Below are 24,230 nucleotides of genomic sequence, written 5' to 3'. Positions count from 1 at the left end.
ATGTCTGGGCTACCTCAGTAGATATTATTATGGATTCAGGTCCCATCCATGCATTTACAAAGTTCATAATTTCATTTGTCTTTATGGCTGAATAGTATCCCATGGTTTATGTTTTCATTCTTTTCAATTGTTGGTTGGAAGACATTTATTTTGTCTCCATTTCCTTTTATAAATGGAGCAATAAATGGGGCTGAGCAAGCATTGATGGAGAAGGACATCAAGTCCTTTAGGTGTGTGTCAAGAAGGCATATAGGTGAGTCCTATGGAGCACGTTTATTTTTAGATATTTTGAGAATTCTCCACAGCGATTTTTCACAGCGGCTGCACCAGTTTGAAAAACCCACCCACCAGCAGTAAATGAAGGACCCTCTTTCCTGTGTCTCCTCCAGCACTTGTTGTCTGTTGTTTTGTTAATCTTTGCTATTATCACCGACAATGAGATTAAGTCTCAAAGTTCTTTTGATCTGCATTTCCCTAACTGCTTGGGATGATGAACATTTTGAGGTATTTCTTAGCTACTTTTTTTCTTCTTTTGTGAACTTTCTGATCATTTTCCATGCCAATTTTTTGAATGGGTCATTTTTGCTTTATATATATGTATATATATATATACATATATATGTGTGTGCATTATATGTATATATACACACATATATATAGAGGCTGGATATTAATCTCTGACATGTATATAGCTAGCAGACATGATCTCCCATTCTTTGAGCCTCTTCTTCACCTGGTTGATTGATCCTTTAGCTGTAAAAAAGCTTTCCAGTTTCCTGAAGTACCACTTGTCAATAGCTACCCTTAATTCTTGGGCAAATTGGGTCCCATTCAGAAAATCCTTTCCTGAACCTATGTCATGTAAGGTACTGCCTCTTTTCTTCTCCCAGTTTCAGTGTTTCAGATTTCACATTGGGGTCTCTGATCCATTTGGACTTAAGTTTTGCAGATTGGTACATATGGGTCTAATTTAATTGTTCTGCATGTGGACAACTACTTTTTCCAGCACCATTTGTTGAAGACAAGTCCTTTTCTCCACACTGTGTTTTTGGCTTCTCTGTTGAATACAAAGTGGGCAAAGTTAAAGTGTTACAATGAGACAAGTGTCACACAATAACAGTATTTTTATAAAATATGCCTGGTCTCAGTCTGTGCTGATTCATCTTTTGTCAATTCAGTCAAACACATCTGGAAAAAGAGAATCTCAGGTGAGAAAATGCCTCTATCACTTTGACCTCTAGTCAAGTCTGTGGGGCATCTTCTTATGTGGCTCAGCTCTCTGCAGACAGTGCCTCCCCTGGGAAGGTGGTCCCAGGTTGTATAAGAAAACAGGATGAAAAAGGACATGAGGAGAAATCCAATATGGAGTGTTTCTCCAGGCTTTCTGCCTCCAGGTTCCTGCTTGAAGATCCTGCCCTGATTTCTTTAGTATAGATATATTATGACCTGGGAGCTATAAGATAAAATACTATCCCCCAAGTTGCTTTCGGAAATGGCCTTTATCACTGCAGTAGAAAGCAAACTAAGGTTTATATTTTACAGGTATGTATTTCTCTATTAAAATATCAAAAAAAATGTGCTTTGGGATATCTTCCAGGAAATGCATCTAAAGCCAGGTAGTGGTATACACCCTCAAGCTAAGCTGTTGAGAGGTGGAAGCAGTTACATTGTGTCATGGTTGGTTACTGGTGCTATGATGAAACACTATGACCAAAGCAACATGGGGAGGTTATTTGGTTTCAGCTACAAAGGATCTGATGCCTTCTTCTGGCCTCTTCAGACACCTGCAATCATGCACGCACACACACACACACACACACACACACACACACACACACTTAAAAATAAATCTTTGAAAGTAGGGTAGGGCCAGGTTGTTACACAACACAGTAGGGCATTTGCTTAACGTGGGTGAGACTCGGGGTTGGATCCTCAGCAACTGCAAAATAATAATCAATAATCAATAATCGATAATAACGCAAGGAAGACTGGAAAACATAGGCTTTCACTCTAATGGTAGAGAAGTTGAGACTTGATGCAGCTATATGGGAAAGCCAACTCCGGGCACCAACAAAAGCAAGGGAAGGGAGTAAGGACTGAACCAAGAAAGACCTATTTGAATGATTGAACTTCAACAACACACCACAATGATAAGCATTTTACACAATCAGAACAACAAGGACAAAACAGACACTCAAACGTGATTCCCTGGCTCCCCCAAAAGACACTGAATAGACTACAAGCAATGACCTAAGCCAGCCTGAGTCTCAAAATCTTCCATGGAGGACTGTCACTTTCTCAGCAACGTCCTACAAGTTTTGTCTCTACCCACACCTCCACAAACACATCACAGAGCGACCACCTCAGGAAAAGGGACGTGGATGATGAAGGAATAGAAAAGGAGAACAGGAGATAAAGTAACTCCCTGAAGCATCACTCAGAGGCACAGATGCCTGACATTGGCATCTCAGACCCCAGTGTAGTTCCCATTGCTTTCAATTTTGGGGCAAATTTCCTTAATCCAGAGGGAAGCCATCAGACTATTACATGAGCTCCACATTCTCCAAAAGTGACTTTTCCAATTTCTGCAGTGGATAACATTTATAGCTGCGTTTGAGTTATATTTTCTGTATATTCACTGAAATTATCCTATTACAATCAAGCATAAGTTACCCTGAATGCAGAAGGGGGCGTGCTCACTGTCTCTGAGAACTAAGTGCCAGGAATATGTTCCAAGGTGTTCATTTTCTTTCTTTTCATTTTGAGACAGAGTTATTGATCTTAAGAGCTTGATCCTCCTCTTGCTCCAGCTTCTTCTACCTGTTGGAATTTACTGACATGAGCCGCCATGTTTGAATTAATTTTCCTATTGCATTTGAATAGTGAGTATCACAGAGAAATATACTGGAGCTGAAATCATATATTAACTCATCCCTAAACAGTCATTGATTTCATATCGCTAGACATCTTATAGGTGATTGAGAGATATTTGTTAAGTGAAACAACCTGATTAAACACGGTATTTAATTTCCGCAGGTAAAACTGTATTAAGGTGAGTAAGACTATGACTATATTTCATTCCTTGCCAGAAAAAATAATGTAAAGTTTCTTTTGAGAAATGCGGTCAATTAATGCCATCTTCAGACTGTAGTTATTTATTCTTATCAAACATGGGGACCTTTATAAAGTAAAGGCACAGACGTGTTTGCTTTGCAAACAAACATAGGTGTCCATCTTTCACCACAGGTCCTATGGTTACTAAATTATTCAGATGCTATCTGCGATCACAAACAAAAGATTTTAATTAAGCCTACGGGTAGAAGCATATATTTTGTAGGGCACTCACTATATTATTAATTACTTCAGAGCACCTTTCTAGACTATCCCACTGTCGATCAGAAAGACTACCACAGGGTCATTGTTATGAAAGAGGCAAAGGAAAAAAAGCTACACCTTCTTGAGAAGTGCAGTACATACTGAGCATGCCCAGAGGTTGTTAGCTGTAAATGAGGAAGGGACCTGGGAGCAATGGCAAGGGGCCAGTAGGAAGGAAAGAAGGTAGCTAGTATTCAAGGGGGAAGTGCAAGAGTGTTTACCAGCAAGGTTAAGAGCAGGAAGGGCTGAAATGTGCTCTTGAGATTGTGTAACAGAGGTGCTTTACTGGGAACAATCTGCACCAAGGTGACCCCCAAAATCCAGCTGGAGCATACCTGTCCCTCCCCCACTGCACTTATGTGCGAATAGCAAGTGACATGCGAGTGGGTTGGTTTCTGGATGCTTCGGTTATTAACGAAGTGTTATATTTTACATTTTAAAGTAACTCTGAAAAGTGTTCTGAGTCACTCGCCTCTTGCTAATTTCTACATTCTAATGCCTCCCTTTTTTCTCAAATGAGTCACCCCCGAAGTACAAGCAACGTCCTTCTAGAAAGAAAAGTAAAAGTAAGTTGCTACAGTTAGAAAATGTGTTCTTTAATTGCTCACAGAAAAGAAGCATTAAAGCAGAAGAGAAAAACCTCTCCCCCTTCCCCCCATCAAAAGTGAACATTTGCTATTGACATTCAAAATGTAGGAACCACAGGAGCGGGCTTCAAATCCCACAGAACTCAGGGAATGGGTGAAGGTTAAAATGAACCAAATCAACAGATAGGACCAAAAGTAATAGAATAACTTTGAAAAGAAGCCACAGTATCCAAGCCAAAACATACAGTCTTAAAGAGTTTATTTATTTTTATTCTATGTATGTGTTTTGCTTGTATACAAGTTTATGTGCCATCTGCATCACTAGTCAGCAAGAAGGGCAGGAGAGGGCATTGGGTCCCATGGAACAGGAGTAACAGATGACTATGAGCTTCCCTGTGGGTGCTGGGAAACAAACCTGTGTCCTTCGCAAGAACAGTGAGTGTTCTTAACTGCTGAGCCATCTATCTCTTCAGGCTTCGAGACCCTGTATTTACTGATTCAATGCACAGACATATCTGAAGACCAAATGCACTTATCTGGGAGATGTTGAACCAGGAAAGCACAGAGAACAACCAAAGAGACAAGTTTGGAATAATGCTCACTTGAGAAAACCACCACTACGATTAATTTAGACTGAGGGAAGCAAGAGAACATGCCTTGACATGGATTCTCAACCCTCTGAAAAAGTCACCCTATTAATAACATGGAAGGACAGATCAATGAATTAACAGTTATGGCAATATTCTATTATCAATCTGCTATGTCATATGTGATGGTGCACCTTTAGTCCTAGCATTTGGAAGGCAGGGGGAGGCAAATCTATGAGTTTGAGGCTAGACTAATCTATAGAGTGAGTTCTAGGGCACCATGGCTACATTATGAGACCCTCTCTCAAAAAAAAAAAAGAAAAGAAAAGGAGAGAGAGAGAGAGAGAGAGAGAGAGAGAGAGAGAGAGAGAGAGAAATCCATTACACACTAGACACTAGCAGAAGTTGACAGAATTGACATGTAGGTATACTGGGATGCTCAGTGTTGTGGTGAAGCAGAGGTCACTCTGAAAATACATTAGGAAGGAAAGAAAACACTTCAAATGCTGACGCAAAATGAAAGAAAGGCTTCTTCTAACCAATATGTCTGGCAGCGCTTGAAGGTAAAAGAGAGAGAGAAGGAAGCCTGAAGCTCAGTAGTGGTTTAGTACAGCTAGAGGCAGAAAGGAGTGAGAGTCAGAGAGTTGTTACAAGTCCAGTTCCCCCAAGGTTCACTCTGCTCGGGGGAGTGGGGGAGCACTAGGCTTGCACTGTGTCATCGTATTCTTTGCCAACATTTAACAGAGGTGCTGGTGGTCATCTAGGAGCTTGTCAAGGGAGGGGATGGACAGAGAGATGAGAGAGAGATGGAAGACTGAGACGCAGAGAATGTTGCTACGCTTCACGCAACCAGTGGACACCAGATGTGAAGCAGGCTGGGGAGGGTGAAGAGGTACCAGTGAATTGGGTATGATTTTCTAGGGCAATCAGCCATGTGTATAAATTATATGTGTATGCATTACAAAGGGGATTCATTAGAATGGCTTACAGTCCACACGGGCTGGGAAGTCCAACAGTGGTCCTCTTCACCCTGGAAAGCCTGAGAAGTTACTGCACGGGTTACAAAACTGATGCCCCAGCTGTCCCCACCTGACATGGAGGGTCCGAAGGAGTCCGAGAGGATCGCTGGTATTCCATCCAAAATATTCGCCTATTAGTTCTTTCTAGATCTAATATATTGGTAATCTACATCAACCAGGAGACTAAGAGGGGAAACGTGGCTACAAATAAGTTTTCAAACCACCGAACAACAATAAATAATTCAGAGAATAAAGAGGGAAATATTACAGCCTCCTGGAAAGTACACAGTAGGAAAAGACCAGTACCTAGCACAGTGCTCTGTCCAAGATCAAGGGACAAGCCAATCTGGTATCTGCTGAGGTCTCACTCATGACTGCCTTCTTGCTGCAACCAGACAGGGTGGAAGGGACAAATGTGTCCTCGCATGGTAGAAAGGATGGCGGGGCATCAGTTTTTATCTGTATTTCACCAAGGGGTTTTTCTAGCTCATCTCTTTAGATACACAAAGACCATTACGTAATCACTGGCCGTGCCGTCGCTGCTACAGCATACGGTACAGGTGTTCAGCCTCAGAACAACTGACAGTTTGAACCACACAGCCTAGCTGTGCTATAGGCCGGGCCATCTAGGTGAGGACGCTAGTGTGAACACAGTGACAATGTCCATAGTGACAAAGTTCTTGGGCAGATCCCCGCTGCTAGTGATAGTTATAAATGGTTTAAGCAACCTCAGACTTAGCGACAAAGTGTTTCAGGATTTTTGTCCAACCTAGTACAGTGGTTCTCAACCTGGGAGTTATGACCCCTTGGGGATGAAGGACCCTTTCACAGGGGTCACCTAAGACCATCGTAAAACACAGATCTTTACAATATGATTTATAACAATGGCAAAATTACAGTTACGAAGTAGCAGTGCAAATAATTTTGTGGTTGGGGGTCGCTCCAGCATGGGGAACTCTAAACTATGTCAAAGGGTCCGAGCATTAGGAAGTTCGAAAGCCACTGCCTTAGAAAGTACTGAAGACGGAATTTAAATCTGCAATGTTATCACTTGAAGATGGTCCTTTCCAGCAATGCACAGTCATCACAACTGCAATAGACGCTATCTCACTTGGCAGATAGCTTTACAGAAAGAACTAAGATTAGTCTAACCCTGACTCATTGTAGATGCCTGCCTTATTCCATAATCAATTTGATTTCTTAATGCAGACTCCCTTTCAAAATATTAAGTACTAAGAGCGAGCCTAAATTGAGCGTAGACGTTTCCTCTTTCATAGCTCACACAGAAGTGGACCTGCACTACTGAAATGGGTGTATTTGATATTGCGATAAAGGAAGTGAAGCTACAGTGGGACCAGGAAGAGGCTCTTCAAGATAAGGACCATACTAGGAACTTGTTGCCCTCCTCCATATATGGCTTATAAAAACCCTTCCCTGCTCACTGAGATGTAAGAGAGCGAATTCCCAGATCCGAGATGCTTTTCCTAGTGAATCATAGTGGTGTTGTGTACACAAAACATGGCAGGAGAAAGAAATGCCTTCAGAAAGCTTGGGGAGGGTGAGTGGTCACTCAGCAGCCCAAGCAAGTTCTCTAGCATTACTGTGCACAGCCTCAGCAGCCTGGACCCTGGTGACCTTACAGACACACTGTACCCAACGCCTCATCATTAATGACATGATCCTCCTTTCTCCTCTGTTCATGGGCAACCTTCTCTCTCCAGCCCTGTCCTGGAGGAACAGTGCCCGATGTGGCTCCCTCCACTTGAGTGACTTGAGTGAAATAGTCTCCTGTGTCTCCTGTGGCCTCTCCTTGTCATCAAGTCAACTTCTGGGAGTTGGTTTCCTTCCACCGTATGGATACTAGGGATCATATTCAGGTCATGGGCTTGGTGGCAACTGTCTTTACCAGCAAAGCCATGTCACTGGCTCCCAATCTGCATATCAGACAGGACAGTAAGCAGGGATACTTGCTGAATCCATATGTTGTTTCAGACACAGTGCCAGTCGTTCAGAATTAAAAAGAAAAAAAATACTTTCTTAATTGACCCGATTACAAATTTAGCAGAGAAAACGTATTGTGCTTAATCCCTGTGTGCTGGTTTGCCTGGCTGCAGGCTGTAAGTACCAGCGTATGTGCCAGGCCAGCCAATGTTCGTCCCAAATGCTGGCCACTTAGAAGTCCTTCACCAAACATTGTCCAACAAACAAGTTCATTGCAGAAACTTTAAGGAATTCTCTTTTCTTTTTACCCTTTTTAATACTTAAAAACAATCTTAGAAGCAGGAGCAGATTTTAGAGAGCACCTTCAGTCGTTATAAACATTGTCTATTTTCATGAAATCAACTGAATTCTAACTCCAAACGCCTTTGCCACCGAGCTGGCAGATGATTAAGTCTGGTCAGTTAGGAGCTGGACCCTTCTCAGGCACCACTGAGTCAGGCAGGTCCAGCTGAGATACAGGAAATAAAGAACTCACTTGTCTGTCAATCTGCTCTAAGGTTGGGGCTGTCCTGTCAATCTCTGCTGTGTAGGATTCAAAATTCTGAGCCAATTGTCAGAAGCCACCTCCCAGAGTCCATCCCCAAAACACCTGGAAGGATTTGCTTCCTTTGGTCAATACTATACACCTCCCTCAGTGGAGCCTCTTGGACCTACTTCTGAGTGAAACCAGAAAGGGGAAACTTACTTCAACTTTTATTATATCTTTATGTTTATGCATTTTGATTCTGGAAATTACCCAGTTTAAAAATAGGTCTGTTGGCACACACATCTGTAATCTGAGAACGTGGGAGGCTGAGCCTGGGATATGGCTACAGATGTACATAGAAAGAAATCTGGGTTCCCCAGCCCTACACACACACACACACACACACACACACACACACACACACACACACACACACACAACTCAACCAGATTGATTGTTTTACAGAAGACAGATAGCCCACTCAGAACAATACAGCTCAGAGCTCTAACAACTTGGACCCTGATGTTTTGCGCAGAAATAGAAACCCTGACTAAAACATCTTGTCAACTAAACCTATCAACATATGAAATTTTAAATGACTTAAACATAACTCAGTAGCAGAGGCTTCCGCCTCGCTGATAGCTGAGATCCAGGTTGCAAGGGGTAGGAGGATTCCAAGGAGTGTCCTGCATGTTCAATGTCATTGGGTAGAAAAGAGTTTCATCCAGCTGGACTGATAACCCACAGTGTGAAGCAGAGTTTGAGCCTGGCATTTAGAGGAATCTTAGGAGCAAGCCCTGGGTTCAAAGGTCATCTCAAAGCACGCTTTACACTCTTGAGTGGCATGAAGTGTGGTGGTGCACCCTTGCGATGCAGACAATGGTGGCCTTTACAGTAGCAGGATGTCTGCAAGCGGTAGAGGTACACACCAGTGATACTAGAACTTGGAAGGCTGAGGCAGGAAGGTTACAGTTCAGCAGCTGCCTGGGCTACAGTAGTGAGTTCCGGGCAAGCCTGAGATGTGAGAGCTTGTCTCAAGAAACGGAACCACCGAACCAATAACATCATAATTATACAGAGAATAAAGTTATTTACCAGGATACGCGGTGGACTAGGGGGTGTGGCTTAGTGGGAGACACTTGTTTGGCACACGCGGATTTGATACTCAGAACCACCAAGCAAGACAAGGCGTGGCAAACTTGATTTGGGGACTTTATATTCATTTATATTTGCTTATTCAGTTATCTACTCTTTTGTCATGGACGAACCTTCCAAGCCTCAGTGATTCCATTTTGGAGAAGTGACATGGCTAAGGAGCTTATAAGGACGTCTGAATGTGGCGGTGTACCCTTGTCATCCAGTACCAGGGAAACCAAAGTGACAGAAATGCATGCTCAAGACAAAGCTGGGTGACAAGTTAAGACCCCAGCAAGCAAAGAAGAAACAATGTATACATTCTGTTTGCTCTGCCCTGGTAGGTACCCCTGTGCTGTCCTGTGGATGCTCATTTTCCTGTCATCTATACCAATGGCCACAGGACCTGATTTCTGTGAGTGCCTCTCCACAGAGGATGCTGTATTCAGAACTTCTGTCTCTGAGGCAGAAAATCTCACCAAACCCACAGATGCATTGACCTTGAACTTGAAGGAACTAGTAGAAACTAATTTATGTTCTTGATTTAAAAGAAACAAATACACAAGTTTTGAGGAAGTTGTTTCCTTAAGACCCCTACACACACACACACACACACACACACGATAAGTGTGGTTAAAAAAGTTAAACAAATCTCTTTTACTTCTCAAGCCATGCTGCTGAGAACTCTGATACATTAACCATCAAAAGAGGTTGTAAACTGAGATTTATAGAAATGAGTGCTGGACATAAATAAATCATAACAAAATATATGCCTTTGGGTATTAGTAAAAAGGGAAGGAAACATTCTCTGTGTAGCTAATTTAAACCATTGAGCTTCAAATTGACAAAGACCCCCTGGGTATCTTTATCTCCACGTAAGGACATAAGGCAAATGACAAAACAATATGGCAGTCATATCACAGACCATAAGCCCTTAGGAACTGTTAGACAGGAGTAGATTTAATCTTGACCTCACGAGATGTTATGATTATACATTATAATAATATAATCAAAATTTGCCATCACCTTATGATGAAATTAACGGGAGCAAACACTAACATGGGTGCATGCCTAGCACACTGTCAGGATAGGATGTGAGAAATGATTGTTATAATTACTATTTAAATCTGGCATGGTTCTAAGAAAACTAAGGCACGCACTCTGACGCCCAACATAGACTTTTGTCTACTCTTGTGTTTGAATTGCTTGCATTTTTTGAATAACTGGATTTATGATAAATACAGCCTATCTATAAGAGAATTACTTGGTAGATTTCAATTTTTTGATTTAATATTTGTGTTTGAAATTTTCATAAATGTATATAATGTATACACATCTTCCCTCATGTAACTTTTCTTGAAATACTCACCCCCAACAAGTCTGCCTCCCAACTTTGTGTTTGTTTTGTTTTAAAACCTACTGACCCTGGTTAGTCTTATATGAGAATGGATCCATCTGCTGGAGCATGAGTGACTCTAGTCTCTTGAATGAGAATGACTCCTGTAGGCTTGAATGTTTGGATACTTGGCCCCCAGTTGATGAAACTGTCTGGGAAGGATTAGGAGGTGTGGTCTGGTTGGAGGAGTTGTGTCACTGAGTGTTGGCTTTCAGGTTTTAAACACTGATACCATTTTCAGTGTGCCTGTCACTGCCTCATGGTTGTGAATCAGAACATGAACTCTCAGGTGTTCCTTCAACCTCCCATTATGAACTTACAACCCTCTGAAATCATAAGCCAAATGGAACATTTTATTTTATAAGTTACATTTTCATGGTGATATATAATACCAATAGAAAAGCAACTAAGAAAGGGAGTGACCAAGGGCCATACCCCTGAAGAAAAAATTTCCCAGTAGCCATCAACAGTCAATAGCTTCTCAGCTAGGGATGGAGGCTTGATGTGCCCCTATACTCTCTGAAATCTTGACTGAAGTGATCTTCTTCAGGTCTTGTGTGGATAACCACAGGTTCAGGGGAGGATGCTTATATAGGTCCTTTGAGAACGAAGCTCCTTACATTCACTTGCTCTCCATACTTTGAGCAATTGTGAATCCTTTATTACCTGCCATCTACTGAGAAAAGAAAATTCGCCCTGGTAGATGAGAGCTTCACTAATTTATGGATTTAGGGATAAAGCAATGTGTCACTATGTCCATTTAGCAAACTAATAGAAGGTTGTCCCCTCGGGCTTTTGACCTAATTCATTGGTTCCAGGCCAAGTATACAGAAAGGGTATGGATTCCCTCTTGTGGAACACTCCCTAAATCAAGCAAAAAGCAATTGGTTACTCTCATAACATTCAAGCCACTAATGCACGTGGGCACATCTCACAGATTTTTTTGTTTCTGTTCTTTTTTTTTTTTTTTTGCCCCAGTAGCTTGCCGTATGAAAACTAACCAATAGGGAGGACTCCTCCAGATCAACACCAGCTTGATTTCTCTGTGTCCTGTGACCTGCATGTGTGATGTCTTCAGCAAGAGGGTTTTGCCATCCAATTCTGGTGGATAGCCAAGGACAATGAAAGTAGCCTTATTGTTTGGATGGTCTCTGGGACAACTCTGACCAACGACTGAAAGGGAGTTATTTGACACCTGGCATGGGGAATTATCTTGCAATTGTGATATCTGGGAGAAACATTATTCCTCCATCCATAGTACCTCTATTCCAATCCCAATTTTTTTTTAAATTGTGTGTTTTCATGAGTGGCCTATTTGGGTTTATACTACTGTGATAAAGCACCATGACCAAAAGCAACTTAGAATCTTTTAAAAATGGTTTATTTCATTTACACATATCACAGTCCATCACTGAAGGAACACAGGGCAGAAACTCATGGCAGGAACCTGAAAGCAGGAACTGGAGCCAAAACCATGGAGGGGTGCTGCCTCCTGGCTTCCTCGCCATGTCTTGCCCAGCCTGCTCTAGTTCATCTAAAGAAGCAAGTGTGGTAGAAATTTTTTTAAACATTGAGAATAAAGAAATGATGGAAGATTTGGCCTACTAAATATTACATTTCATAAGAAAGTAGAAATAGAAAAAGAGCAGACAGCACTGCTGTAAGGAGTGTTGGCTAAGGGAATGAAGTCAATAGATCTAAAACACATTAGATGTCTGTGAGGACGTGCGGCCACTGAGGAAGTATCATTTGTCAATGAGGAAGAAATGGCTTATTAAATGTAATTTTGAAGAAATCACAAATTATTACAAAGGTCAAGTTCCTCAAATTAAAGTAAACATCACAATCGCTTTCAGGTAGATGAAGGAATCGTGTGTAAAACAGAAAAAAAAAAAGGTAGAAGTGCTTTCTGGGTAAAAATTTTAAAGTTCCCCATAAAGATTACTACTCCGTATTAAATGGAGTAAAAAAAATTAAACTTTTTAAGTTTGTGCATAAAAATAGGCTAAAACACTATCTCATAAAGAGCATATTTGCAAACATTATCTCGCAAGAGTATATTTGCAAATTACACGGTAGTCAGGGCCTATTATTCTCTTACTTGTTTTTTCCTGTTTGCTTTGCATCAACAAACACATCCTAAGTTCCTGCCAATACTGTGTAAGAATTGGAGGGCCATGGCAGCTTCCATTGCTACAGTGATACCTGGGATACTTTTGTCAGTCCTAGAGGAAATGTGTCCTCTGTTACCCTCCAGTTGTTGGATTTAGAAAGGCTGGATTTAAGAACCCACTAGCTATTCTTGCTGGTGTCCTTGGGTGAGAAACTTGCGTGGTCCTATTTGGGGACTCATCTGCTTTGTCACTGCCTAGGAAGTAAAGAGATCAATTGAATGATTAATTACAGTGCAGTAATGTGTGCTGGCTAGTTTTAGGCCTCGACAAGTTAGGATCACTTGAAAAAAGGCCTCCACTATATTGGCTTGGGGGCAAGTCTCTGGTACATGTTCTTAATCAATATGATTGATCTGGGAGATTGGTGTGTATGAGAAATAAACTCTACTGACAAGAGGGTTGGGATGGGGGAGGATTACAAGGAGATGTTCCTGTTTCAGTTTGATTTTGTGAGCCTGGACCTCATGTAGTCCCAGCTAGCTCCAGATCACTTTACTCCTGCTTTGGCCTCTTGAATGCTGGGACTACAGAGTCATCACCACACCAGCATAGGCATATTTAGAGGTGACAGAAACCTTCTAAACTTTACTATGGCAGTGGCTGAGCGGACATGTGGATGTACTGAAAACCGCTGATGCGCGAAGTGGGTGAGTGGGATGTGTCCCCGTTTGCTTTCCGTTACTGTGAAAAACATCCGGGCCCAAAGTAACCTGGGGAGGAAAGGGTTTATTTGGCATACAGGTTACAGTCCACTACCTAGGGAAGTCAACACTGGAGCTCAAGGTAGGAACCTGGGTGTAGGAAGTGAAACAGGGGCTATGGAAAATTGCTGCTTACTGGTTCTCCTCATGGCTTGCTTGGGCTTCTTTTTTATCCAGCCCAGGGCCATCTTTCCATGGATGGCCCCACCCAGTGTGAGCTGAGCCCTCCCACATCACTTAGCAGCCAATACAATAGCCCCACAGACGTGCCCATACTCTTACTAGGTGGTCAGCACAGTGTGGTTTGTGAACTGTATGTCAATAAAACTATTTTTAAAGATGCATGTATGATAAAAATGAATGTATGAAACAGCACAAAAGGAAAAAGGACGTAGCAAAAACTTCCTAATCGTTAACCAGCACCATGAAATAAACTAGAATGGTGCTTTCAGCTTTAAATTGCTAAAACGAGACATGAAGGTAGGTAATCAGCTGGAAAAGAAATCTACTGGGACACAGACTTTCAGAGGTTTCAGTCCATGGTTGTTATAATCTCTGATTCTGCAAACATAGCTACAGAAAAAACTGCAACCTTCATGAAGTCTGGAGATAAAAAGAGAAAGGAAGGGCTGAGTCCCCAGTATCCCTTCAAGAGTGCACCCCCAATAACCTTACTTCCTTCTACAAAGACCTCCGTCCTAATGCTGGGACCCTTTACATGTTGTGATAACCCCCACATTGTTACATCATAACTGTAACATTTTGCTACTGTTATGAATTGTAATGTAAATATCTGATACTCAAGATATCTGATATGTGAACTCTGTGAAATGGTCCTTCAAATATCAAAGGGGTCATGACCCCCAGGTTGAAAACTGCTGTTCTAAAAGTAACAGCTAGATAGAGTAACAGCTCGATGGAGACCTTCCTTCCAAACAAGAACCTTTGGGATACATGTAAGAGCCAAGCCTTGATAGACAATGTGTACATGATACTGTATAATGTGACTTGAGGGCATAAGATACTGTTATTTGTGTTCAACTAAATTGTTTCTGCAACACATTTAACTACTAATTTTATAGTTAAAAGAAGATACATAGTAGAAAAATGTTAAGCTCTGTTTTTTTTTTAATCAAGAAAACATTTAACAGTATGATTTTCAAAGAAAAACTCAGGTCCTATAAGTGAAAATATTTATGTTCCTTGACTTTCTCTTTTATTTACTTCCTCTTTAAAACACAAGTAATATATTCATGGTGTGCACTTCCTGTGGTAATCCACAGCTATTTACAATTTTAATTTCTCATGTCACTCATTCCTAGGGTGGGAGCTGAGTGATAGTCATCTTTGAAAAGCCTTTCTCCTTGCAATCTGAACTTGAAAATCAAAGGGATGATTCAATCATCACTGCCATAAACATTAAGCAAGTTATCTTTGAGCGGCTGAATTACTTGGACTGGAGAAACACTATAAATATTTCTAATACATCCTTGAAGTCACAACGGTAGATTTTTTTTTCCAGGCAGACCTTCCTCTCAAAGCATGGTGTCAGCAATGTAGGTGGAATATTTTCTAAAATTCTCTTTGCTTTTCAAAGTGAAAACAAATGTTATGTACAGAGACACATACAATTTTAGAAATTTATATGTAGAGATAAAATAGCATGGATATTGTTCTGAGTAACATATCCTAGCAAAGAAAAAAAGGAAGAAGTGTGGGGAAGAGGCATCAGTAATTCAATGGGTGATTTTAAATTCTGTGTTGTTGTTATATTGGGCATCAAGCTTGTTTGCTGTTCTGTATAAATATTTTTGAGCTAAAGGAAAATGTCTTTATTACTATTGCTTTTGCTTTCTTTTTTATTTTTGAGATTACAATCACTCCATCTCTACCCTCCCGTTCCTAAAATTAGACCCCATATCACCATACCCCCTACTCATTCTCCTTCAGATCCATGGCCTTTCTTTTTCATTGTTAACACATGTATATATGTATATGATATATGTGATTTGTATGGTGTATGTAATGTATATGATACATGTGTACATGTATGTTTATACATCTAGACAAATACAGTGTTGGCCGTTATGCTTGGATGGGAAGGTGTCCTGGAACTCTGAAGCCCCAGCACCACTCAACTCTGAGGTAGGACAATGTTCCAATGGAAGGACAACCTGAGACACAGGAACCACATATCTCTGAGAGGAAGCCTTCTTAGCAGAGGCAGTGTTGCTCCCAGGAGAAGATATCTGGGGCTGAGCTGAGGGACTCAAGAACCTCAGACCCCATATTTATTTTCTCTTCTTCCCTTCTTGTCTTCTGATGAGAGAGTCACATCAGTCAGTAAATCTCATAAAAGAGATTTACTGGAGGGTCGGGGTTGTGGAAAGCCGAATCCAGGAGTGGCTGCCCCTGCTCCACAGAGAAAGCAGACAGCTGAGAATTGGACAGAGTGCTGTGCTTATACAAGGGGTGGAGCACTTGGGGGTGGAGCTTTCTAGGGTAAAAGTTTCCAGGGTGAGGATTCATGGGATTTCAAGTCCTGACCTTGGGGCAGCTCAGGGATTGGTGGGTTTTCCTATTCAGAGATTAGTGGCTTTTGTTCACATTTTTCACCTAAAATTAGCATAATCTGGGGAGGGTCCTCTTGACGGGCTGGAGCCTGACCACTTGGCTGCCTGAATGGTTTACAAAGTGTACAAAGTTTACAATGGAGTCCGCAGTCGGGAAGCCTTCCCTACCATCTGAGTGACACAAATATCCACATATATTCCTAAATACAACCTATGACCTGCTCAGTCAGTATAATGTTGCTTGCATGGCATGTATGTTTTTAGGGCTAGCCTTTTGGTGTTGAATAGTCACTGGCTATACCAATTCCTGGCGAAAACTATTGTGGATGATAGTTTTGCTGAGTACAGTAGTTTGGGCTAGCATCTGTGTTCTGACAAAATTTGTACAACATCTGTCAAGGCCTTTCTGGCTTTTGGTGTCTCCATTGAAAAGTCAGGTGTTTTTCTAATACGTCTTCCTTTATACGCTTATGCTTCTGACCTTTTCCCTTCCATCATTTAATATTCTTTCTTTTTTCTGTACATTTAGTGATATCATTATGTGTTTTGTGGAGTTTCTTTTCTGGTCTAATCTATTTGGTGTTCTGCATGCTTCTTGTACCCTTATATGCTACTCCCTCAGATTAGGGAAATTTCTTCTGTGATTTTGTTGAAAATGTTTTCTGTGCCTTTGGCCTGGATTTTTTTTCTCTTACCGCTATTCCTATTATTCATAATTTTTTCTATAATGTCTCAGACTCCTTTTTTTTTAATTTACTACTTCCCTTGACTGGGTCTTTCATTTCTTTACCTTGTTTTCAACCCCTCCAAACTTCTATTTCATCCCCTTTTCTCTTCCAGTTCTAGTTCAATTTGTGTTTTCTTTGGCGACCCTATTTCTACTTCCGTGTCTTGAAATGTTTTGTCAGTTCATCGCGTTGTTTTGTTCTCTCACAGAGTTCATGGAGGGATTTAGTCCTATACTCCCTATGAATCTTTAGGATATTCGTAACGGTCTTTCTGAAGTGCTTGTCTTGTGCTTCAGGTATATCGCATTTCTGTGGGCCTACTGCAGTTGGCTTACTGGGTTTTGGTGGTGACATATTGTCTTTGATGGTAATGGTTGTGTTTATGTGATGGTGTCTAGGCATCAGAGATGAGCATGACTGGGATGCTAAGTGTTGATATCACCTTCTTCCCTTTGTTGGAGTGTTCCATCCCTAGGTTTCTGAGGGCCTCTCTGGATCTTAGGGAAGTGAGGTGGCTATGGGTCACCTGATAGGGAGAGCTTCTGCGTGCTGGAGGATAACAGAGGGAACTAGGGGTGGTTTAGGGAAGAATGTTGAAAGAGGCTTCATGAAAGAGCTGAGGGGGATTCTGTTCACATCAAGAGGTGGTGTCCACGGGGAATTGGAGGTGTATCTGGAGGAGGAGATCCTGGAAGTAGGGCACATTACATCACAGAATTATTTGGAGAGATGGGATGAAACGGCTTAAAAGGGTCCTGGGTCTGCACGGAGAGTTGGAGTCTCCAGAGAATGAAGTTGAGGTAGGAGGAGAGGGCATCTGCCAGCAAGCTGTTACCAGGGTGAGGGTGAGAATGGAAAGATGCTAATGGAGGACAGGAAGTATAATGTGAATGGCCTGGAGTAGTTTCTAGGTGTGGTACTGGGGGACCCAGGTAGAAGATGGTTTTAGGTATTTGGCGGTGACATGAAGGAAAGGGAGTGGACAAGAAGCGGGGCTGAGAACATCTTCAGGGGACTGCGGGTGTCTTCCGAAAGGAGGAAAGCTAGGTCCACCACAAGATTCAGTGGAGCCCTCAGGGAACCCAGGCAGAGTAAGAGGACAGGCCTCTGTTGGTAATCTGCTATAGGACTGGGAACACGACTGGGGAATTGCAAGGGAGGGCAGGCAGGAGCGTGAAGATGGCCTGCCTGCTTCCCTGGACGAAGTTTGGTTTTCACATTGGTGTCCCACATTTCCTGAGTGTGTGTGTGTGTGTGTGTGTGTGTGTGTGTGTGTGTGTGTGTGTGTGCGTTCCATATTCTTTGCTTGGATGGTCTAGGTCTTCTATTTTTATCTTTATGTCCTATTATTCTATGTTGTGTTTGATACATTTGACTTTTAAGGATTTCTCTTTTAATTTTATTTTTGATATTATAATTGCATTCCTCTCCCTTCCCTCCCTCCTTCCAAACTTCCCCATATTGCCTTCCCTCCTCTCCTTCGATTCATGGCCTCTTTTCCACTAATTATTATTGCATGATTATAGATGAATGCCTAGAAACATAGATGGATAGATAGATAGATAGATACATACATACATACATACATACATACATACATACATACATACATAAAATTAGAGGCTTTGGCAGAAAATTTTAGTAAGAAATCAATACCCTATAAGCAATTCTTCACTGACCAAGTATTAAGGATTACTCACTACCTATAAGTAGACCTGTTTGATGTGTTGCTGTTGTTGTTGTCATTGTTTCATAATTCATTTCTATCCCTATTCTTGCTGCCTGTACATCAGTATGCATTTATGTACTGTGAAGGAAGGGATGGGCGGAAAGAAGAGACTGGAAGACATGAGGGAGGAGAAGGAATCGGAAGAAAAGAAATATCGGGAACCCACTACTGTCTCAGTCTATCATCTGCTAAATTTAAACTCAAACAGTGGTGGGAGGCAGGAGCTCTGCAGAACTCAGCAATGCAGAAGGAAAACTCTACAGAGGGGCCGACCTCTCGGTCACCCCGCTCTCAGTTCCTATGTCTTTACTGTCCCGTTTGGGATACAGAAGGAGCGAAAGCGTTGTCAGCCCAGAGGACAAAGAACAAAGGAAAATGTCACACACTTGGAGTCCTTATCTTAAGAAAACGTAGCTTTGTGAATTACCTCTGGGTGCATGATGACCACAGAACAAAGGCAGACTAACAGTTCACATTTGCCCACGGTAGCCTTAACAAAGCGATGTTTTCAAACATGAGCCACAACCTCATGGGTGTGAAGAAATCAGTCTTAGTCCAGTAAAAGTGCTTGCCACTGAGGTTGGAGACATGAGTTTAATACCAGAACCCACATAGAGAAAGGAGAGAAACAAGTCCTGCAAGTAGTTCCCTGATCTCCATAGCATGCCACGGTGTGAACTCTGTCTGTCTGCCTGTCTGTCTGCCTGCCTGCCCCTCTCTCTCTCTCTCTCTCTCTCTCTCTCTCTCTCTCTCTCTCTCTCTCCTTCCCTTCCTCCCTTTGTCCCTCCCTCTCTTTTTCTCTCTCTCTCTTTTTCTCTCTGTCTCTGTCTGTCTCTCTGTCTGTCTCTCTGTCTCTGTCCCTCTGTCTCTGTCTCTCTCTGTCTCTGTCTCTCTGTCTCTGTCTCTCTGTCTCTGTCTCTCTGTCTGTCTCTCTGTCTCTCTCTGTCTCTGTCTCTCTGTCTCTCTCTCTCTCTCACACACACACACACTCACAATACACTGATACACACATGAATAAATGTAAATCTGATTTTAACAAAAAAAAATCAGTTTGATAGGTTGTGACTAAGGGGTTTTTGCTAGTTAGTTCATTTTGATTTTGGCCTTTTGAGTCTCCATGCAACTGGGATGATCTGCTGATGGCTCCCATGCCTGACCAGGGGAAGTTTAGTTTTATTTACTGTTTCTTTGCTTTTAAAACTGCAAAGAATATTCGATCTGGCCACAGCCACACCTAGGAAATCTGGGACTAGGATCCAAAGTACCCAAGTTCTTGCCACATGCTTCTTTATTACCACACCATCCATCTGCATTTGTCTGGTTCCCTTGGTTGATAGCCTTCTTAACTGTGGACACAATGGCTAAATGCACCGATATTGTTATTTATAGCTCCTTTAAATTGTTTTGTCACCTTGTATCTTGTTTGTGGAGACAATGACTACACCTAACCCATACTAGCTCTTACAGGCAAATGTTACCCTTTGTCGAAAATTCATGTGTGAACCTCTACATTTCCTGGAGAAGGCCTGTGAAGGGGGTCAGTAGATTGTCCTCCGTTCCACTCACGGAATTCTCCTTGAGTCCTTAACATAGCTCAACTGGTATGGTTATGATGATAGGATGCAGAGGGAGAGGAGAGAAGCTAAGGAGAGACAAAGAGAAGATTCAACCAGATACAGCCAGAAAGCCCCATGGAAAACCACACTGCCAAAACTCCTTTTGATTTCCCACCACTGTTCAGACATTAAGCTTGTAATGGAAGCCTTTATCAAACCATTGACAAGCCAGACCTAGTGCAATCTTAACTGCTCAGAATGCTTAGGTGGGAGGATCACAAAGTCAAAGCCTACATGGAGAACTTAAGAAGTTCCTGTTTCCATTTTTAAAATAATAATGATAAAAATACGAGTTTTAAGGGCTGGAATGTTGATCGGTGATAGATTGTTTGCTTCGCAAGGACTCAATAGAAACCCTGTATTCAATCTCCAATCCAGCATTAGTCCTCGAGCAGAAAGGGTTTCCTATTGTTATCGCTGTCCTTACAATATATTTTCTGCGTGTCCCCCACGTCTGAAGATCACTTCCTTTTTATGTGTAATTATATTTGCTTCCTATTTGTTTCCAGTTAATAAAGAACTCCCCAAAGAGAATGGGAACCTATTTCAATATAGAGGTGCTTGGAATACCTTAGGATTCGATAAATATTTATTGAATGAATGAAGCCACACAGTCAATGTAGAAGGTGTGACAAGCAACTTTTCCAAATATAGAGGAGATGATTTAAGCTCTTCTTCCACATCCTTCCCTGAGTTCATGTCCCGGTTGATATATATTAGAAAATAATTATTTTTCCTTCCTAAATGGCAAAAACATGTTGAAAAGATGAATAGGCCAAGTGCAGCACAAGAATGTGACCACAGAAGACTTGAGTAAGCATAGACGCCATACTATAGTGGGAACCAAAATGGTTTCACATGTGGACCTACCTGGGACATAGGACGGCTTAATGAGCTTTTTACACTCATCACATTGATACATCCAGTACCTCAATGCCATCTCTACGAACCTCCAATCCAGTCCTGGAAATGTGAAGTTAGTTCTTGCATGTACCAAAGTTCAAGTTTCTTACACGGGGCATGTTCTACAAAAAAAAAAACTTTTCCTGGGGAGACATAGCATGCGCATCTACTCACGCTGGAGAGAGAGCCCATGACAGACTAATGTAAAATAGTTTGGTGAGGAGGGTTTACTGTGAGGGACATGAGTGAGGAGTAATTTACAGGCGCTGAACCAACTCAGAGACAGCTCCCTTGCCAAAGAACAGCTAAGCACGGCTGTCACCTCACCAAACTGGAAACCTGCAGCATGCTGCCTAGCCCGCAGGCAACTCAACAGGTTGAAGAGTGTCCTCGCCAAGTGACTCAGTTGATCTAAACCTCTTCCGGGAAGCTTGGTAGGGTTCTGTTTCTTTTCAGAAGCTGCTCCGGTCTCAGAGTCTTCTTTGCAGTTTTGCTGTCTTTATTATTCTGTGGAAAGGAGGGGCCTAGTGATTCTAGTCTGTTTCATGAACTTCCTAAAGGTGTTTTTGAGTTGTTTCCCTACTGTCTTAAGGAGCTTCCCTGGACAATGGGATGTTCCAGTGAAGGAGGAACCTGCTACACAACAGGGCCTAACGATCTTGTTGGCTCCCAGACTCCTTAGTAACCCTGTCAAGATTCAGAGTCATAGGAATAGATGATGAAAAACGAGATTTTCTTTGAGGTGAGGAAACATCTCCCCTGTCCCTGTACTAGTTACTTTCCTCATCGCTGTGACAAAATAGCTGACTGAAACAACTTCAGAGAAGGAAGGCTTGTCTTAGTGGTGGCTTTGGAACCAGTCATGGTTGGGTGGGCATGGCAAAATGGAGTGGTTTACATAATGGCCAGCCAGACTGCAGAGCAGTCGCCTAGGTGGCTCTCAGTGAGGTCAGGTTCAAAGGGAAGATTAACTGCCACAGTACTGTCTCCTCTTCAGGACGTGGTAAAGCCTAGGATGGGGCAGAAGGAGAAGCGTGAGTTAGTGGAGTGACGCAAGCTGCCGTCAGAGTAACAGGAAAACTTCCACAGTAGCAAAAGGAGAAGACAATCCAAAACTCCACTAGGGACACAACAGCCGTTGCTCCTTCTATGGTAAACTCAGATCGGCACATCAGGCTTTGGAAGAGGTGTCCCTCCATCACAGAAACCACCAAAGTGCCAGTCACTTCTCAGGAAGGGAGCCAACTGCCCATCTTCACTCCTCTTTTATCTATCAGACTCCACACTGCTGAATAGGTGTTCCGGGTAGGTAACTGGCATCTCAGGGGAGGGGCTTATGGAGACGTGACTTAAAGATTCTTCATGCTGACACTACCTCTGTGTCATTCCCTTCCACCAAATAGAGATTGAGGGAAGAACTCATTCCAGACGTGAGGGGAGCCATGGATCAAAGCCTTGTGTGAGAGAGTGCAAACAAGCATGTGTTTACTCAGGCAGTCCCAAATCAAAAGATGATTCCCACTCACCCATCATCCATCGTCCATCTAAATGCAAAAGGTGGAGTGCCACATGTCCTCCTGGAAAGATCCCAGGGTCAAGAACAACCTTCATTTAAAAATAGTCTGGGACTTCTTAAACTGTATCCCTCAACACTCTAATTTGTAGCTTGCAGCTGGATATTTATGTTGGAAACCAAACAACTATCATCCCATATAGGTTTTGCTTGCTAGGAAACTATAAAATCCTAAGACAGAAAAACACGAAGTCATGTACATCGTTGTTTTTAACAGAGCAAGATGTAGTATGATTGCATCAGAATGTTCAGGAAAACGCATTCACTGTGTGCTGAGCACCTCCCACGTGCTTAATAAATACTTGTTGACTGAATGTTTGGTGTTTTGCTTTATGGGAAGAAAGTGCCTTTCAGTGAGGACAGTGTGTGCACTTGAAATTTCAGGAGCTTGAAGAAACAGTTCAATGCCAAGATATTTTGAAATGGCAGTATCAGACGCATTGCTCGTGCCTTGGCTACTGATAAAGCACACAGCAAAGGCAGTGAAAGGCCTAGGTCTCTGGAGAACACTCAACTTCTGATAAGTTTGTTTTTGTGAATGCAGGTAAAGATAAAAAGCGGCAGAACTAGTTTATTCTGCTCCTTTGGCCCAGAAGTAGGGGTTTTAATAGACTTTTGTTTTGCTACAGGACTCTTTTCATGGGGGATAGAACCAAACGGTAGAGTGTCTTCCCTGCCATGTGCAAGGCCCTGAGTTCTATCTCCACCAAGGCACTGTAAAAAATAAAATGAAATATTATTACATGAAAATAATGCCTGGTAAGTTTTGGCACAAGCTCTCATGCTAACATTTACAGTTGCATGTGATCAAGGACAGGAAGGGACAGTTTCCCTTTAGGATTGCTACAGAAATTTGTTATGGTATGGTTAAAGGGCCTGTTAAAATATCGATATCAAATAAATGATAATTGCTGTTACAATTGTTTAAAATGATTTCGAGATGTTTAAGAGGACAAAATGTAGGACAGTCATAACATAAAAATGTATGTTACTGCACAAATACTCACACACTTACATATTCACACTCACACAAAGACATAGTCATACTCCAAACTCACACACATATTCACACACTTGCACTTACACACACTCACGCACACGCACGCATGCACACCACATGGTTAAGGCAAATCCACTCACGATTACTTCAGTATGCCTGCCTTTCTTAAACAGAAGAGTGTACAGCTCACTTAGTTTAATACATCAAGGGAAAAGAAAACTGCAGATAAACTTTCCTAGTTATACTTGAGTGGTAAACCTCCACTTTTCTCATCAGTGTTGAAGAAATGCATGCTTTCTAGTCCTTGGACACTAATAAAGTCTGAAGGCTTAATAAAGTAAGTGTTTTGTGTAATAAGTGGCTTTAAATCTAACTATTTCCATTCATAAATACGTTCATGGTTTCATATAACAATATAGTTGTAGAACAATACAAGTGACTTATGTAAATGCTTCCAAAGGTGCACAGACAGACTTTTCAAGTTCCATCATGCAATGCTGACCCCTCCCTTTCCCCCACTGATTTTCCTCTTCTCCATGTTACTCTGGGTAGGTCCTCACACAGACCCATCCACCCAGAGGGCTGTCCTCCAGGAAGACCCTCTCATAATCTCGCCCCTACCCTCTGCCTTTTCTACATAGGTCACCTTTCCTTCTGCTTTTGCACTC

The 24,230-nt window shown here is 41.9% G+C and overlaps 1 long non-coding RNA gene across 23 annotated transcripts in view; it reads left to right on the top strand.

Moving 5' to 3' along the window:
* The window catches only part of LOC108351529 (uncharacterized), an 83,576-nt gene that overhangs the window by 3,903 nt on the left and 55,443 nt on the right, over window positions 1-24,230 (top strand). For 4 of the 23 annotated variants that reach the window (XR_015625873.1, XR_015625879.1, XR_015625878.1 and 1 more), the window contains 2 exons: window positions 14,763-14,996; window positions 15,507-15,585. The exons of 6 other annotated variants lie outside the window; for them this stretch is intronic. This is a non-coding gene — a long non-coding RNA (uncharacterized LOC108351529). Of the gene's footprint in view, window positions 1-2,766; window positions 2,883-9,276; window positions 9,510-14,762; window positions 14,997-15,506; window positions 15,586-21,986; window positions 22,295-22,392; window positions 23,478-24,230 lie in introns of those variants that run through there. 13 more of the 23 variants (XR_015625870.1, XR_015625881.1, XR_015625883.1 and 10 more) reach the window with 8 other exon arrangements.

The sequence above is a fragment of the Rattus norvegicus genome, chromosome 7 (assembly GCF_021556685.1).
Source record: "Rattus norvegicus strain SHRSP/BbbUtx chromosome 7, alternate assembly SHRSP_T2T, whole genome shotgun sequence".
Taxonomy (NCBI): domain Eukaryota; kingdom Metazoa; phylum Chordata; class Mammalia; order Rodentia; family Muridae; genus Rattus; species Rattus norvegicus.
Note: the sequence above shows the minus strand (reverse complement) of the source record. Positions and strands in the feature narration are given on the sequence as shown.